The sequence below is a fragment of the Ornithodoros turicata genome, chromosome 2 (assembly GCF_037126465.1).
Source record: "Ornithodoros turicata isolate Travis chromosome 2, ASM3712646v1, whole genome shotgun sequence".
Taxonomy (NCBI): domain Eukaryota; kingdom Metazoa; phylum Arthropoda; class Arachnida; order Ixodida; family Argasidae; genus Ornithodoros; species Ornithodoros turicata.
The window spans coordinates 130,676,455-130,691,183 of NC_088202.1; the positions used below are offsets into that span (position 1 = coordinate 130,676,455).

Consider the following 14,729-nt stretch of genomic DNA (forward strand, 5'->3'; position numbering starts at 1 on the left):
TTCTTCTCAGCGTTGTTTCAGATAACTGGTGCGTAACCCTACTGTCGTTATCAGCAGAGGCACGAAAAAGGAAACTGAAGAGGCATACCGATGTCCTTCTTTCCCTTCTTTTCCCATTAACTTGACGGAAAACTGATGGTGGCCAAAAACCTGGGCATACTATCGTTTCGTTTTTCTTTTTAAGTTAAAACATGAAGGTGTGTTGTACGAAAGTGTGTGTATTTCGTAACGAAATTGGGTAAATCCGATATACGCTTTGCGTTTCTAGCAAAAAAAGAAGAAAAAGATAGAAGAGGAAAACAGATACAAAAAAGAACATTACATTCACTTTGCGTATGTCGAAGTTCAATTCAAAAAATTCACTTTGTTGGTGACAGAAATTCGATCAAAATCATCGTAAGTCATGGCAAAAGTTCGCTGAAGAAGAATACCGTTGACCGTTTATCAGAAGGTTGCGTCTTCAAATCACGTTCGGGTCACCATATGTAGAGGAGATGGCGTCTGTCTACATGAATCCTGACCGGCAGTGGTGGAATGTCCCAGCGAGCAGATGTGCGTGGCTTCACGCTAGGACGGTGCCGGTAGAGCCAGGGAAGGGTAACAGAAACGGTAACAGAAACGGAAACGGTATTATACCGGAAATATAGCAGGTAACGGTAACAGAAACACAAACGGATATCGCACAGTTAGAATACCTGAAGCAGAAACAGAAACGACAGTAATTTACGGTAATAATTCGGGTACCGCAGGACCCGAATTACGCGCGCAGGACCCGAATTCTTATACGCTTATGATGACCTGGAATTTGCAAGCGTGAGTAACATTCCTGGAAACCATGTTCATATTAGCTGTTCACAGAAATCACGTACCTATATGTGCATTTTGAATAAACGTTGTCTCTTGTGTGCATGTATCCCTGGAGTCCTCAAAATAGACTTCAGAACGTAGAGGAATTAAGTTTTGTCACGGTCTCAATGCTCTTTTTTTTTTCTTAAAAAAAGAAAGAAGGAAAACAAAAAGCTGGAGGTGGGGGTACCGAAAACCGAAACGGAAACGAAAGCAACAATGGTGGTAACCGAAACTGAAACAGAAACAAATAAGGGCCAGTAACGGAGGTGGTTACGGAAACGGAAAAGATTCCGCTACCTTTCCCTGGGTAGAACTAGAGTCACTAAATAAGCTACGCTGATGAAGCGTAGCTTATTTAGTGACTCTAGGTAGAACTGACCTGCAGACGCAGTGGCGCGCGACAGCTGGGGCACGTCTTCATCATTGTCCACTGGCCGCTACAACCCCATAATTTCCGAACAAGTAGATTTTTAACGCAATTTTTAGCACGTTACGTGAAATACTCTGTATGTCCCGTCGGTGAATATTTACAGTATTCGCTAAGCGAAGTAACGCATGATTGATCGGCCACTGGACAGCATCTTATAGAGGCGTACTTTGATGTCCCTGTGAGCTATCGTGATCTATGATGAGCGTTCGTATTCAGCTATCGAAGTAGAATGAAATGGTCAGCAGTCGCGATCACACACTTGTATTTGTTTGTGGGGGGGAGACATATTTTGGAATAATATTTTGTGTCGCCTTTGTGTACTACGGGAGGAAGGACATCGTCCATCCGAAGGGCCGTCTCATGTCCACGATTGAATCAGCGAATAAAAATAAAACTGGGTGTACTTGGTCTCGTCTCGGGCTTCAGGGAATGGTGGAAATTATGATAGCACTTTGCGCTGACGTCATAGTGAGTACCGTCCATAGAAGCTGACAAAGACTGACACGTCTCTCCACGGATCCTCCAACAGTGAACGAGCCCAAGCAGCACAAGACTTTTGGCGCTGTGGTGCGCTTTCTCCGACTTTCACACGAGCTGAGTTTAATCACACACGTAACATGAAAAACGGTTAGGAGCAACTAAGATTTATTTGAACAAGAACTTTCGTGCAAGAGACTGCACTTCTTCAGGTGCAGCTTCAGGTGTCTTCTTGCAGCAACCTGAAGAAGTGCAGTCTCTTGCACGAAAGTTCTTGTTCAAATACCGTAATTTCACGCGTATTAGCCGCGGCTTATGCGCGATTTTTTTTTTCTCATGGGCGCTGTGCGGCTTATCTGATGACTTTTGTGATGACATTGTCTCTGGAATAGCACTGCCCTGCTGATGCACGAACAGTGCCTAACAGGGATGGGTCCACATTCGAGTAGATTGCCCCCATGTAGCTTTAACGAAAGTGGTGACAGTGATTCATGCCTTCTGGGAGACCACTGACCCATCAATACATGAAAAGCGCCCAACAAGGGCACAATCCGATCTTGGTAGAACTCTAGAACTGACCTCCTTTGTTGTACACTATGCCGATCCCGGAGTATGGACCACAGGGTTTATGGCATTACTCTATGGTCTCCTTTGTCGCACATAGGAGTCGTCTCGTATTGCCCGCGGCTTATCTGTGAGTGCGGCTTATCTGCCGAAAAATTTTCAAAACGTTCCTAAAAACGCGTCCTGCGGCTTATCTGCGGTGCGGCTTATACGCGTGAAAATACGGAAAATCTTAGTTGCTCCTAACCGTTTTTCATGTTACGTGTGTGATTCCCTCTTCGCGGGCTCCTTGACAGTGTTTCTTTTTTTTTTGTTCCCCTTTTCGAGCTGAGTTTACGTAGGACGACATCTATGGAATGTCATGTATGCGTCACATCATGAGAAGCAGGTTTCGCTTCGAAGCAGAGCGAACTATGAAACAAAACCTTTGCTATATAATGACTGTTCAACAGTGAGAAGCGCGTTGAGAACTGGTGTTAGGTAACTCATAAGTCATAACTATCTCACAGTTGCTTCATTCGTACACTGTTCTTCATTCCGTGACGAACAAGACTTAAGTTGATATTTGCAACCGTTTATGGACATCAATCTCTTATATCTTCGGTGTGGCAATACTTTTCTAAGTGATAGTTCTTCGGCCAGGGAGACATCCAGTGTTAGATTTGGTTATGTAGATATTTAGCCAACAAGGATGGGCGAACAAATCTTTTAAATACATCGGTGTGCGGGTGTGCGTAAGTGGGAGAGAGAGGGATAGATAGAGATACAGAAGGAGACATCTTGTTACCCGACGGATTCTACGGCGAAGACACATGCTAAGTATTTTTACCACGTCTTCAAACCTTCCCAACAGGTGACACTACGACTGCCTGCCACGAATTCTTCGCCTTGCAGCATACAGTTACCTCTACACACCATTATAATTCTCCTAATTGAAACACCTTCTTCCTGCACCTGCTTGATATAGCTTTTACTGTTATACAAATATATTTTCTATTATTTTATAGATCTTCCGCAACGTTTCAGTTCTTTCTTTTTTTTTTTTCACTTCTAGCAACACCTGACCTGTTTTTTTATAAGTCCTCTTTCTTTCCTCTTACAGATGTCCAGCTCCATCGGCTGATGTACTCTGCTAACAACGCAGTCTTCGCGGAAGAAATGGTGAGTGATCGGGTATTATAGGAATCCAGGGACGTAACGTTGTCTATGAAAACGGAGAGGCTTTTTCGTTCTGAAACGGTGTCCTCGAGTAATGTCTTCGTTCCTGGAAATAGGTCTGAATGCCTCTCTATGAAGTTCCCCCGAAGAGATTTTGAAGGTGGTGGATTACGTCGCGATAGTTTCAGCAGACGGTATACGGAGCGGTGGGGATAAAGGAGACATGCTGCCTATGAAGGAACCTGGATCTAGAACACTCGGAATAGTAGCCACCAGTGCATATTTTTCATGTTAAGAATGGTGCGATTAGTCTTGCATCACAACGTTGAGAAGAAGTGGGATCCTGTTCTTGTGCGAAAAAGGGCCCCGAAAAAAAAAAAGTTTCCTGGAATGACGAGTTGCAAGTGTAACCTGCCACAACATCTAACGTCAACGGGGTGCCACAGCGTCAAAAGGGTGAAGTAGAAGAAAGAAAATAGGGTTCGGGAAGATTGTCCTTTCTCCTCCAAGAAAGACTGAGTAGATCGTGCAATCTTCAAGTTACGTGCTTGTTTTGAATATTTTTTCTAGCGTAGTTTATGATACGAACTCGTCAGGAGTTGAGTCTACCTTTTTTTCTCACTTTGAGGATAGCGAACCATACAGCGACCGGAAGACGCATCAATGGGATTTCAAGCTGGCTCACAACATGCACATGTATTCTCACCCAAACACGTACAAACACGTACGGAACAGTATGTACGCAAGATGATCGGCCCATACGGGGAATGTGCTCGCCGTTGTTGGACACACAGAAGTGGGCGACTTCGCCAACTTCGTCACGACTTTACAACTTCGTCATGACTATAGCAAAAAAAAAATAGGTGGAGGATGAAGAGTGGAGATGCGTAGAGGGTGCGTGAGTTCGTCGGGGACTGCAAAGTGCCAGAGGGGATGTTGAGCAAGATCCACCTCCTGCTGAAAGATTACGAATACTAGGCTATCCGTGGCGGTCACGAACGAGAGCGATGTGATGTCGGACCACCACAGATGTGCTGGTTCGACAGTAGCAAACAGCTGGTCCGAAACAGATGCAATGAATGAATCGCGTCTCCTTCAAAGGCCAGAGATGTCTGAGTTGGCACAGGCCACCAGTTGACAACAGAATCTTGTCATCCAGACTACGGGCTCAGCGTCAACATATTTCGTTTGGGTAGTATCGCGTACACTTGTAATTTGAAATCCTCTGCTTGTGCGCCCCCTTGACTGCAAATGTGATTGTCTTGCAACACGCAGCTAGCATTTCCAATTGCACGCGTACTAGTTACCTTTCTTCGATATAGTTTCATTTCTGTATGTCGTTGTCTCCTTTCGATACGAAGAAGTGGTCATTCCTCCTCGCTTCGTCTACACAGCATCGAATTCGCTTACTGTGGAACCTATTATTCCGGCTGTGAGCTTTGACGCCCTGGTTTCGTGGGATGGCATCCTGATCTCGGCTCGCCATCAAAGGGAGGAAAGGAACAGGCTGGTCTCTTTTCCTACAGCTTTCCAGCGTTTTCTCTCGCTAGCTTCTTCTCATGGGACGCGCTCCAACTTTATCTTGATGGGCCCCCTTCTGTATCCTACACAATACACGAGGGGCTCAGGACGCAACAAAGAGGGAACCATAACGAATACAAAAAAGAAAGAAAAAGAAGAAAAAGAGGCAAAAGTGAAGTCTGAATGACGCCGGGATTTCGTCATACATAACTAATGTTTCCGCACGATAATTGTGTAAAAATACTCTTTCTTATGATATGTTCGTTTAACTGATTTTACACTTCGTCGTGGTGTCTTTATCTATTCCTAGTTGTCCTTTTAAATGCGCTAGAATTTCTTTAACGCACTTTTGAAGCATTGTTGAAGCCGCGTCGCGTCAGTTTCACTCTCGTGAAGCTCGCACTGCCCCTCGTACATCGTGCCGCGCCTTAGATGAGAAGAAATGTTGCGGCAGGCGCGCACGCTCACTGCCGGCACAGCGCGTCTCGCGTGATCTCCTGCACCATGGGCTCCGCGAAGTTACAGCGTAGGCGGGTGCTCCAAAGCATTCGCGCAAGTATAGAGCTCGCACACGTGCCACCGCCGCTGCGGGAGATGCAGACGCGTTGGCGAAAAATTAGGAACGTAAGCGACCGAGAATGCCAAGAAAAAGCGCGCGGCCAAGCGTGCCGCCATTATCCTCGTCCAGTGTTCAGAACTGCGCCAAAGGGTACAGTGTTTTCTTTCTCTTAGCTTTTATCCAAATTACGGTCATGATCATCTGAAAGTCATGCTAAAAACTTAGAGATGGTGGGGTCAAATCCCACCACTCGCTCTGCTGTCGGAGGGTTTTCCCAGGTTTTTCGGCAGACTTTCCTGACATATCTCGGCACAGCCGGCCCTTGAAGCCTGCCCTGGCAGCGTGCTAGTGCCTCTCTCTCCTATTCCTTCATCCTGTCCTCTGTCTCTATGCCCGCGTTCGTGCGCCGCATCTAGGAATGGTTGTTTCGCGATGTTATTTCTTTTTTTTTTTTTTATTGGATATGCAAGCATCGGGACAGTGTTCTATTTTTAGCTCGGATCCTTTGCAACTGTTTGAGAAGGCAACATCAGGCGTTCCGCGCAGTTGTAACGTCTATCCCGGACATCCAGGAAGACACGAAGTTTTGGCGCACAACGGCAACGCAACAAAAACAATAACAACTACATGAATGACATAAGAGGACTGATGTTCTGAGGATGGAACAACATGGAAGGGACGAATACAAACAAAGCCTCAATTTGCCTAAGAAATTAACGATGAAAGATGAAAGTCACTGAAAAGGTTAGCCACCTGTGGGACGCGAACCCACATCTTCTGGATTGCCGGTCCAGGGCTCTACCCTAGCTCTGGACTGGTAGAGCCCTGGACCGGCAATCCAGAAGATGTGGGTTCGAGTCCTACAGCTGGCTAACCTTTTCAGTGACTTTCATCTTTCATCGTTAATATCTTACATGAATGACCATGGGATGAGGTGATTCACCGCAACAATTGCGGTAGCATACCTCAGCGGCAACACGTAGAATGTGAAATTTAGCGGTTACGCAGAGTAATCCCGCACAAGCAGAGGATATCCCATTCTTTTCTACGTTTCATTTTCCTTTCTGTCACTTAGTGACTGACCCCACCAATGCCTAGTGGTCGTTGGGCAGACAGCCGGTAACGCTCCGGAGTAGCAGAGGGGAAATTCGTGGAACCACAATCACCATAATGTTTTCGTTTAAATCCAATCCAATCCAATCCAATCCAGTCCAATTCAATCCAGTCCAATTCAAAACAGCATATTTCTTCGGAATTACCTCTCTCTCGTCAGGGTGAATCATATCAGTGATTTGTGAACCCCACTTTATCATCACTCGGTTAACATTTCTTTTCTTGCCTAATAAATAAATAAAATCAGAAGAGTACTTCCGAAAGCGAGGGTTAAATTCAATGACTTGCACGTATACCCTGATATGCCACACGCACGCATTTATGCTGAATGAGTAAGCATTGGATCTAAATACGGAAACTTCTCTCTTAATGTATGAACCGCTAGACTACACTAGTCTTCATTTAAGATGTAATCCCGCATTATGGATGCTGTTTCTATGTAAGAGGGTTCACGGAAATAATCTTTTCTAATGTTGCTAGGCGAGCATACACTGAAAGCGGTAATCAGAATGAGAAATCTGCCTTTTTTTCTTATCGCATGAAAGAACACCAGATTCTGCTTTTATTGTCTCTCAATTCCGGTACTAAATTTGAAAGACGCTGGGAATCATTCGCTCAAATGGTTCGAGAGGGGCATATTTGCTTACGCCAGGCGAACTGCTTTAAAATGAATTTAGCAACCGTCGTCGGAGCTACGTCAGACGGTGAAGAGTTGTTCAAAAGCATTAGGACGAACTCATTTTGTCTTTCTTTCTTCGTTCGTCTGCAAAGACGTAACACGATTACAAATTTCTATTCGTTTATAAGCTCTTCTAGCCACTGTAACAGCCTCATAACCTGATTTGTGGTTCGTTTTACTTCTTCTTCTTCTTCTTCTACGTCGCGACGAAAAGAAACTGGTGACGAAGGCAGACCATTGATATAAACAGCTTGGCCAGTCGAAGAATACCATTTTCAGAGAACTGCGAAAAAGATGACCACATTGTTTCCTTCTTCCTATCGTCATCTTCCTATCATCTTCCTATCATCAAGACAATGGCAGGATCGACTCGCCGTTGTTGGCCACACAGAAGTGGCCGTCGTCACGACTATAGCCAAAATAAAAAATAGAGGAAAGACGGATAGATGATGAACGGTGTAGATGCGTAGAGGGTGCATGAGTTCATGTTGTAGTTAAAATATGTTCATGTTGCTGGCTGAAATATTCGCACTGTTCAAATGTGCAGTTCACGTATCCGGATTTTGGAACAACATGTGTACATTGCTCAGGTTCTTGTCTAGTAAATAGCGACACTAACTAACGTTCCCTGATTGACAACAAGTAATCACGCTATGTGTTCCTTCATTGGCCGCAGCTATGCATTTTGAAACGTTGTCTGTGACACGACCTCACTTCTGCGCGTAAATAATAAGTGCATGGTGGAAATAAATAGTCCCACCAAGGAGCACAGGATGCACACCATCCAAGACATTCTAATAGGATTTACTCTAAGAGGTCTTACCAAATGAACATGCTATGTATGATACTGGATATGACGGTCGACTGGTATGGGACAGGAACTGCATCTACGGTGTTCGACCAGGGTCCAAGAATTCTCGTGACGTCGTACGGATGCGGATTGACTCGTTGCATGTAGCGTTTTCCATGAGGACGCGCTCTCGTTCATACTGCCTACAGACCAAGGAAACGGAACGCCTACTGGTATACAGTAGACGCTTCTGTTCTAGACAATGATTTTCAAGACGTGCCCTAGACATGCAAGGCAGAAGGCCGTGGAGTAGACACGTTAATCTGCAGAAGGCGCTGGAGGATTGGCCAAAACTGCAAAGGGAACCCACGCTTTGCGTGCTTCAACACAACTGCTCTTGCGAAACACTCAGAAGGCTCTCCAGAGAATAATCCTTGTTCACTACCACAAATTCTGAAGCAGCTGGAGCAGCACTCTTTTCACTTTTTTTTTGCCTTATATATATTTCTCTCTCTACTGGTGCTCTGTCGCTTTCATAGATCACAACGGCTTTCGGTTGCCGTTAACAAACTGCTTCCACTTCTTGTCGTAATTCTTCTAATTTTTAAGAATACGCGTACATCAATGCAGTTCTCTGAGACTCGCATCTTGCCGTGCAACGTATTTAACGTGACTGAAACACAATACTAAATGGCTGTTTATCACTGCTATCCTCAACGGGAACACAATTCATTACGTGAAATAACGTCGCATTCCCCCCCGGTTACGTCTGTCGCCGTCCTGTGGTATGAAAGTTACAGCTACAGTTGAAGTTTACTCAAATTTAAAGGTAGGAACTGGCCATGTTACTGGTACGGACAGCTAGCTAACACGGTCCTGTATCGTCCAAGCCATACGTCTCGAAGGACGATTGTCATAAAACATTTCGTAACAGCGCGCCTTCCAAATATTTAATCAAGATGTTCACAGCCAAATGAACTTGATAAAAACGAAAGTGTGCAGCTTGATTTGAGGAGAGGGCGTACGTATTTTTGTGGCAATTAACATTTATCCAAATTGTCACAGAAAGTCGTACGCTTCCCATTTTTAACAAATTAAGGAAGATAGGGATATCATTCTGAAGGACGGCTGTTCTTGGAATGTTAAGCAGTGATGAAGATCCGTTTATAGGGTGTACCAGGACGTGACGAGAGAATATTAGTGTGTTACGTGTTTATTAATTACCTGCTGTTTCTTTTAGGGACTGTCTATAATTTCTAAATCGTATTTAATATCAGTGTGATGATACTAATACAATGATATTCCCCATATCTCATTCGATGTCTCCGAGGAATCGCATTGATGTATCGCATCCACTCGTAGCTGTAGGGTCCTCTTGTACCGTCTTCCATGTGTTTCAACTGCGAGGATAGAAAGTCCAGATTACGCGGATATATTGCAAATTGCATTCTGCGTTGTCTGCTATTTCTATACGCCTTGCTTATTCATCTTCATGTGGACATATACTCCGAGATAGCTCCAAAAATATAACTCTGATAATCCGGCATTGATTTCGCTTTCCATCTTGTCCGAGATATAAGTTGCCGCTGCTGTATTTTGCTCAAAATAGCCCTGAGCTCGAAATCCCATCGGGGAGGACAATTGTCTTCTTTCTGTCCTCTGTAAGATCGATGTCACGAGCCATAGTTTTCCCGAAGAGAGCGCGGTTTACCGAAAAATCTCGGCCGCCGTTGCTGCTGCTCATCAATCTGCGGCAGTGGTTTCCAAATTGCTCTCTCTACGTTATCAATGTGTCCGTGTTGTAACCTCGCAAAAGGTAGGCAATAATTTTTCGTTCTTGAGAGTACAACGTAAACAAAGGGTGTAATTTCATACTAATGTTATTGTGCGTCTGTGTCAGGCGAGCACGTAGAATGTCGACGGAACAATTGCTTCGTAAACGGGATAAACGGTGTATAGGGAGATCCGAAGATGAGCTGTTTCCATTTCTAATTTAGCAATTCCAAGGTCGTAATAGCGTGCGGTTTTGAATGCTTTACAGTATGTCTGGCCAATTTGAGTTGCACCTACAGATGAAAAGATCTGGCGCACAAGAGATGCGCTTATTGAATCGCAAGTCGAACATAGTCATAGGTATCACGTGTAACTGCCGAAGCCTGAGCTTTGGAATAAGGCTCGTACCGATTCTTTACTGCATCGTTTTTCTTACATTTAGTTCGATTGAATTCTACACTATTTGGAGTAACGTCCAAGCCAAAACGTAACCTAAGAGCTGTTTGTCTAGGGCACGAAACACCTTAAGTTTGTTACAACGCAAAAGAATGCGTTTCAGACGCATAGGCAATGCAGCAAATGCACATCAAAGCTGTAGTTCACATGTGTAACTGTGACGACCGTCCTCCCAACAGAAAGACGCAGGCGCAAAGACAAGATGTGGGATCGAACGCTGGGTAGGGGAAACCATAGAAACAAACGGCGAACGTCACGACAGAATGTTTAATAAGTATTCAAAAGTAAACCGCAGTGATACATCTACCCTAAACACTGCCTTGATACACCAGTGCCACGAAACGGGTGCGGGAATGTCAAGAACACCGTTAGTTCTCGTAGGTCCATGTCCTCTATGTCTCCTATGTCTTGTGCCTTTCGTAGGAACGAAGTTGTCACGGTCGACGGTCGTAGTGGTTTGCTTGACACAGATGCGTATAGTCTCTTGGCACAGGCGGACGGACTCTTGATGACAACTCACGGCACGGGCGTCTGCTCTGGCGTTCACGGGAACGAAGTGCATGGCGGAGCCGGCCTCCGTAGCTCAGTCGGTGACGTGTTGGCTTGCTGAGCTCAAGATCGTGGGTTCGATCCCGGCCGAGAGCAGTAGCAATGTGGGGGAGGTAAACATTGCTTCCAGCGCCGTGTGTCGGAGATTTCCGGCGCACGTCAAAAGAACTCCAAGTGGCCCAAATTATCCGCAGTCCTACCCTGCGGCACGTGCAACATGTTGCCAGACTGGGCAGACAAACCTTACGTCTAACATCACAGCACCAATATAAAATATGCATGGCGGACAATCGCAGGGGTTCGGTTTCCGGTCTGAAATCATCTCTGCACACGGGCGTACGGTTTCTCGACGACAACTTTCGGCGCGGCTATTGTCGTCCGGACTTCCCACCATCGACAGACCAATCTCACTTCAGTCTGCTCTCCCTTGCTTGAGACGTCGCTTTTTAAAAGCTCTGCCGTCCTTGTTAGGAGCCTCTGCGAAGAGAGCTCTCCATCGGTTTCGACGGCTTCGGGATTGATTAGGAACAAAAGCATATGGCTTCTGAATATGCTGTCCCCTGTAGAGTGACCTCCTGTCTACACCTATATGCCGGGCGTGCGTTCTGGGAACACTTATGTCCAAGAGTATTCGCAAGTTCGCGCCAAGAAGGAATATCACAGCAGCTGACTCACAGATGGCATCTGGTTCACAAGATACCTACTGCTTGAGATACGTACAATACAAGATACATATTTTAGCGTTCACGGGAGCATTTATGTTCAAGATGTATATTTCAGTTTCACGCCAAGACTGATATCCCATCCGTTGATCCACAGATGGCATCCATCGTCCATGGTACTTATTTCTTGGTGCACGTGTATGCACTTATTGTTGGAACACTTGTATACAAGAAGTATCGCGATTCTGCGCCAAGATGAGATATTACGTCTTCTCTGCTAGTGTGATGGATAGTGACGCAAGCGCCATGTATGAACCTGCACACCATGACGAGCCAGGAAAGGGGGCGAACAAGAGGAGTTGCATCGACAAGATATCGCACAATTACCAGACCCAGCAAAAGATTCTCCAAGTCAGAGGAAATCACGTCCTGACCGAAGCAGGATACAACTAGTGGTGCTCGGGCTAAGAATGTCCTCCTCTCAATGAGGCTTCCCAGTGGGGGCCGCTCTGGCACCCAAGAAATGCGGCAGGAATCGACCAACAGCAGCAAGAGTCAGCCCATAAACATCACATTTGTTCTGGCACCCAAGAAATGCAGCAAGAATTGACTGGCAGCAGCAAGAGTCGACCCACAAGTGTCACATTGTTACGGTGACATCCAAACAGTTAAGCAAAGTTAGAAATGTCCTCGGAGGTAATATCTTTCTGTATGTACGTATTGACAGTTGGTGGACTATTGTAAGGCAGTCATTTGTTACCGTAATTTGTACGAGAACGCTGTTATCTTCCAGTGAAATGCCTGTTGTGTTGTGTTACATGTTACGGCGTTGCAATTCGAATAGAGATAGTAGTACGGCATCGTTTTGCTTCACAGTATAGGACTATCAGTATCTACCATCATGTCATCATTATCTTGTATTTGTTGTTCTGTATTAACTCTCTTTCCATGATAATTACCCAATCATAAGATTGTTCCAATCATGGATCAAGGACATGTTTAAAAAAATATCTACTGGGGTGAACACGTAGAAAAATAAAATCCAACCGCTGACTTTCTTCCTCATTAAAGGAAATCTGTAGGCATGATTCGTCGACATTATAGGAGACACGGGTCTCCTTCTTTCGCGCGGAAACATTCTTTCATCATTAAGGAACGTTCACAACCTCATCGTTCAACTTTAAAGCATTCACTTTGTGCCAAAGAAACGCCCGACCTCGCGGCACGGGGGTCAAAACTCATCCTTTATTCAGAGAGAACGTGAGAATGCGTGAGAGGTTCAGATGTCGCCCAATTTTTCGTCACGGCGCCAATTTTCATAATCAGATTTCAGTGTCGCCATCGATTTTGATGAATTTCGCTTCCGGGGGCTTCGCTCGCTGCGGGAATGTCGTTCCGGCACGACCGCAGAGTTTCAATTTTCGTCGATCCCCTCGACGCCTGTTCTGTCCTCTTTTCTTCTTTTCTTTTCTCTTTTTCTTTTTTCAACTTGGCTGCTGTAGATGACGCTCTTTTTTTCTCTTCGCGATACTCGATATTTTCGATGGTCGCTTGAAGTGGGGCGCATTCGTTTTCGGAGCTGCGGTCATCTGTTGCCGGCAAAAGCGAGCAAAATGGTCATTGTAAAAAACGCGACGGGAGATCGTACACGACCGCGTGAAAGGGGAGATCAGGAAGCGCGATGTGTATCTTCCTCCTCCTCCGTTTTGATTCGCACTCAGTACGATTTTGTCGTAGGTACTTTGTTCGTGTAGTTATTCGTGTATTTCCTTTTTTTTTTTTCTTAAGCGTACCCCCCCTCCCCCCTTGTTCGTGTAGTTTTATGAGCGTAGGATATCGAGTTGAAGGGATTGCGTGGGCGATGTAGTGGATTACCGTCAAGGTCACGATAGGACCTGGTGTATAGTGGATTACCGTCACGATAACGATAGTGGCCGACGTAGGTGGTGCGGCGATTCATATTTTAATGGCTATTACCTACTAAACTGCATAGTTAACAAGGAGCAAAATGCCAGGCTTCATTTCGAAGGCAGCATGGTTGTTTTTCTTCTTCTTCTTCTTCCGCATCCGTCATACCATGGCCCCGCATCCGCAAGTCATATGGCATCCGCAAGATGTCGTAAGACTTGGTAAGTAGGTTTGTTTTTCTTCTCGTTCGATTTTCTTGCGCTTTTTCTTTTCCCTCTTACTTTTCGTCCGTCCACTTCCTTTTTGTCTAATTCGTATTTACCAACACTCTAAGAAAAAATAGAGTATACCCAACTCTTATGCAGTGTAAAATCTTTGTCACTAACGTCACTCTTTTTTTAGCGTAATGTTCACTCCTGTTTCGAAAGCGTATTGCACTGTTGCCCAGGAGTGTATAACTTAACCCTGGAAGGGAGTAAAAATTATTCTGCCTGGATGCGAGGTAAAATTATGTTACTGTCCCTCACTTACGTTACTTTGTTACTGCTTTTTGTTTATTGTTGAAGAGCGCCCCTTTCACGTTCATGCCCTCCGCCTGATGTCGCCCTGGGCGTATACACTCTGAGAGGGGCTATATGGACGGGCGTACAGACGTTGAGGCATGTTCATAGTCGTCATAGAAGTGTAAAGAGAGTATCGGAAGAGTAAGGCGGAGTGATCAGAGTAAAGATGGGCAGAAAAGAGTATCTAGAAAGAGCGTGAAAGTCGTTGTTACACTCCATTTACTCTTATTTACTCTTTTTTTTAGAGTGAATGAAAAATATCCCTTTCTCTACCAGACTATAAAAACCTTGACAGTGATTATACACGGTGTTCAAAATTAAGCTTCCACTATCACTTTATAAATAGGCGAACAAAAGAAACCTGGTGCTATTTTTCCTGTTCCTTGAGTAAGAAACAGGTGCTACATAATTAGCAGCACCTGTTTATTACACAAGTAGCGTAAAGTTATCATCCGGTTTCCTGTCATCGCTGTGTTTGCGTAGCGCTCGTGAGAGCTTAATTTTGAACACCCTGTGTACCCTTTTCCCTTTCCTCAAATCCTTCCGTCAATGGGTGAGGTTGCGCTTCCTGCTCGGAAGCGCAACATGTATGTATGTATATATACACAATGAACCTTCGTACAGAGAGAAGCAGCAGAAACCGGGCTCGAAACCGAAGTTGGGTACTCAAAAAGTGAA

General features: G+C 45.0%; 1 protein-coding gene across 1 annotated transcript in view; it reads left to right on the forward strand.

Moving 5' to 3' along the window:
- LOC135386138 (muscarinic acetylcholine receptor M2-like) overlaps window positions 1–14,729 on the forward strand; it is a 364,606-nt gene that overhangs the window by 200,520 nt on the left and 149,357 nt on the right. Inside the window, exon 4 of the mRNA XM_064615899.1 lies at window positions 3,423–3,481. The gene's annotated coding sequence lies outside the window, so the exon portion shown is untranslated. The remainder of the gene's footprint in view (window positions 1–3,422; window positions 3,482–14,729) is intronic.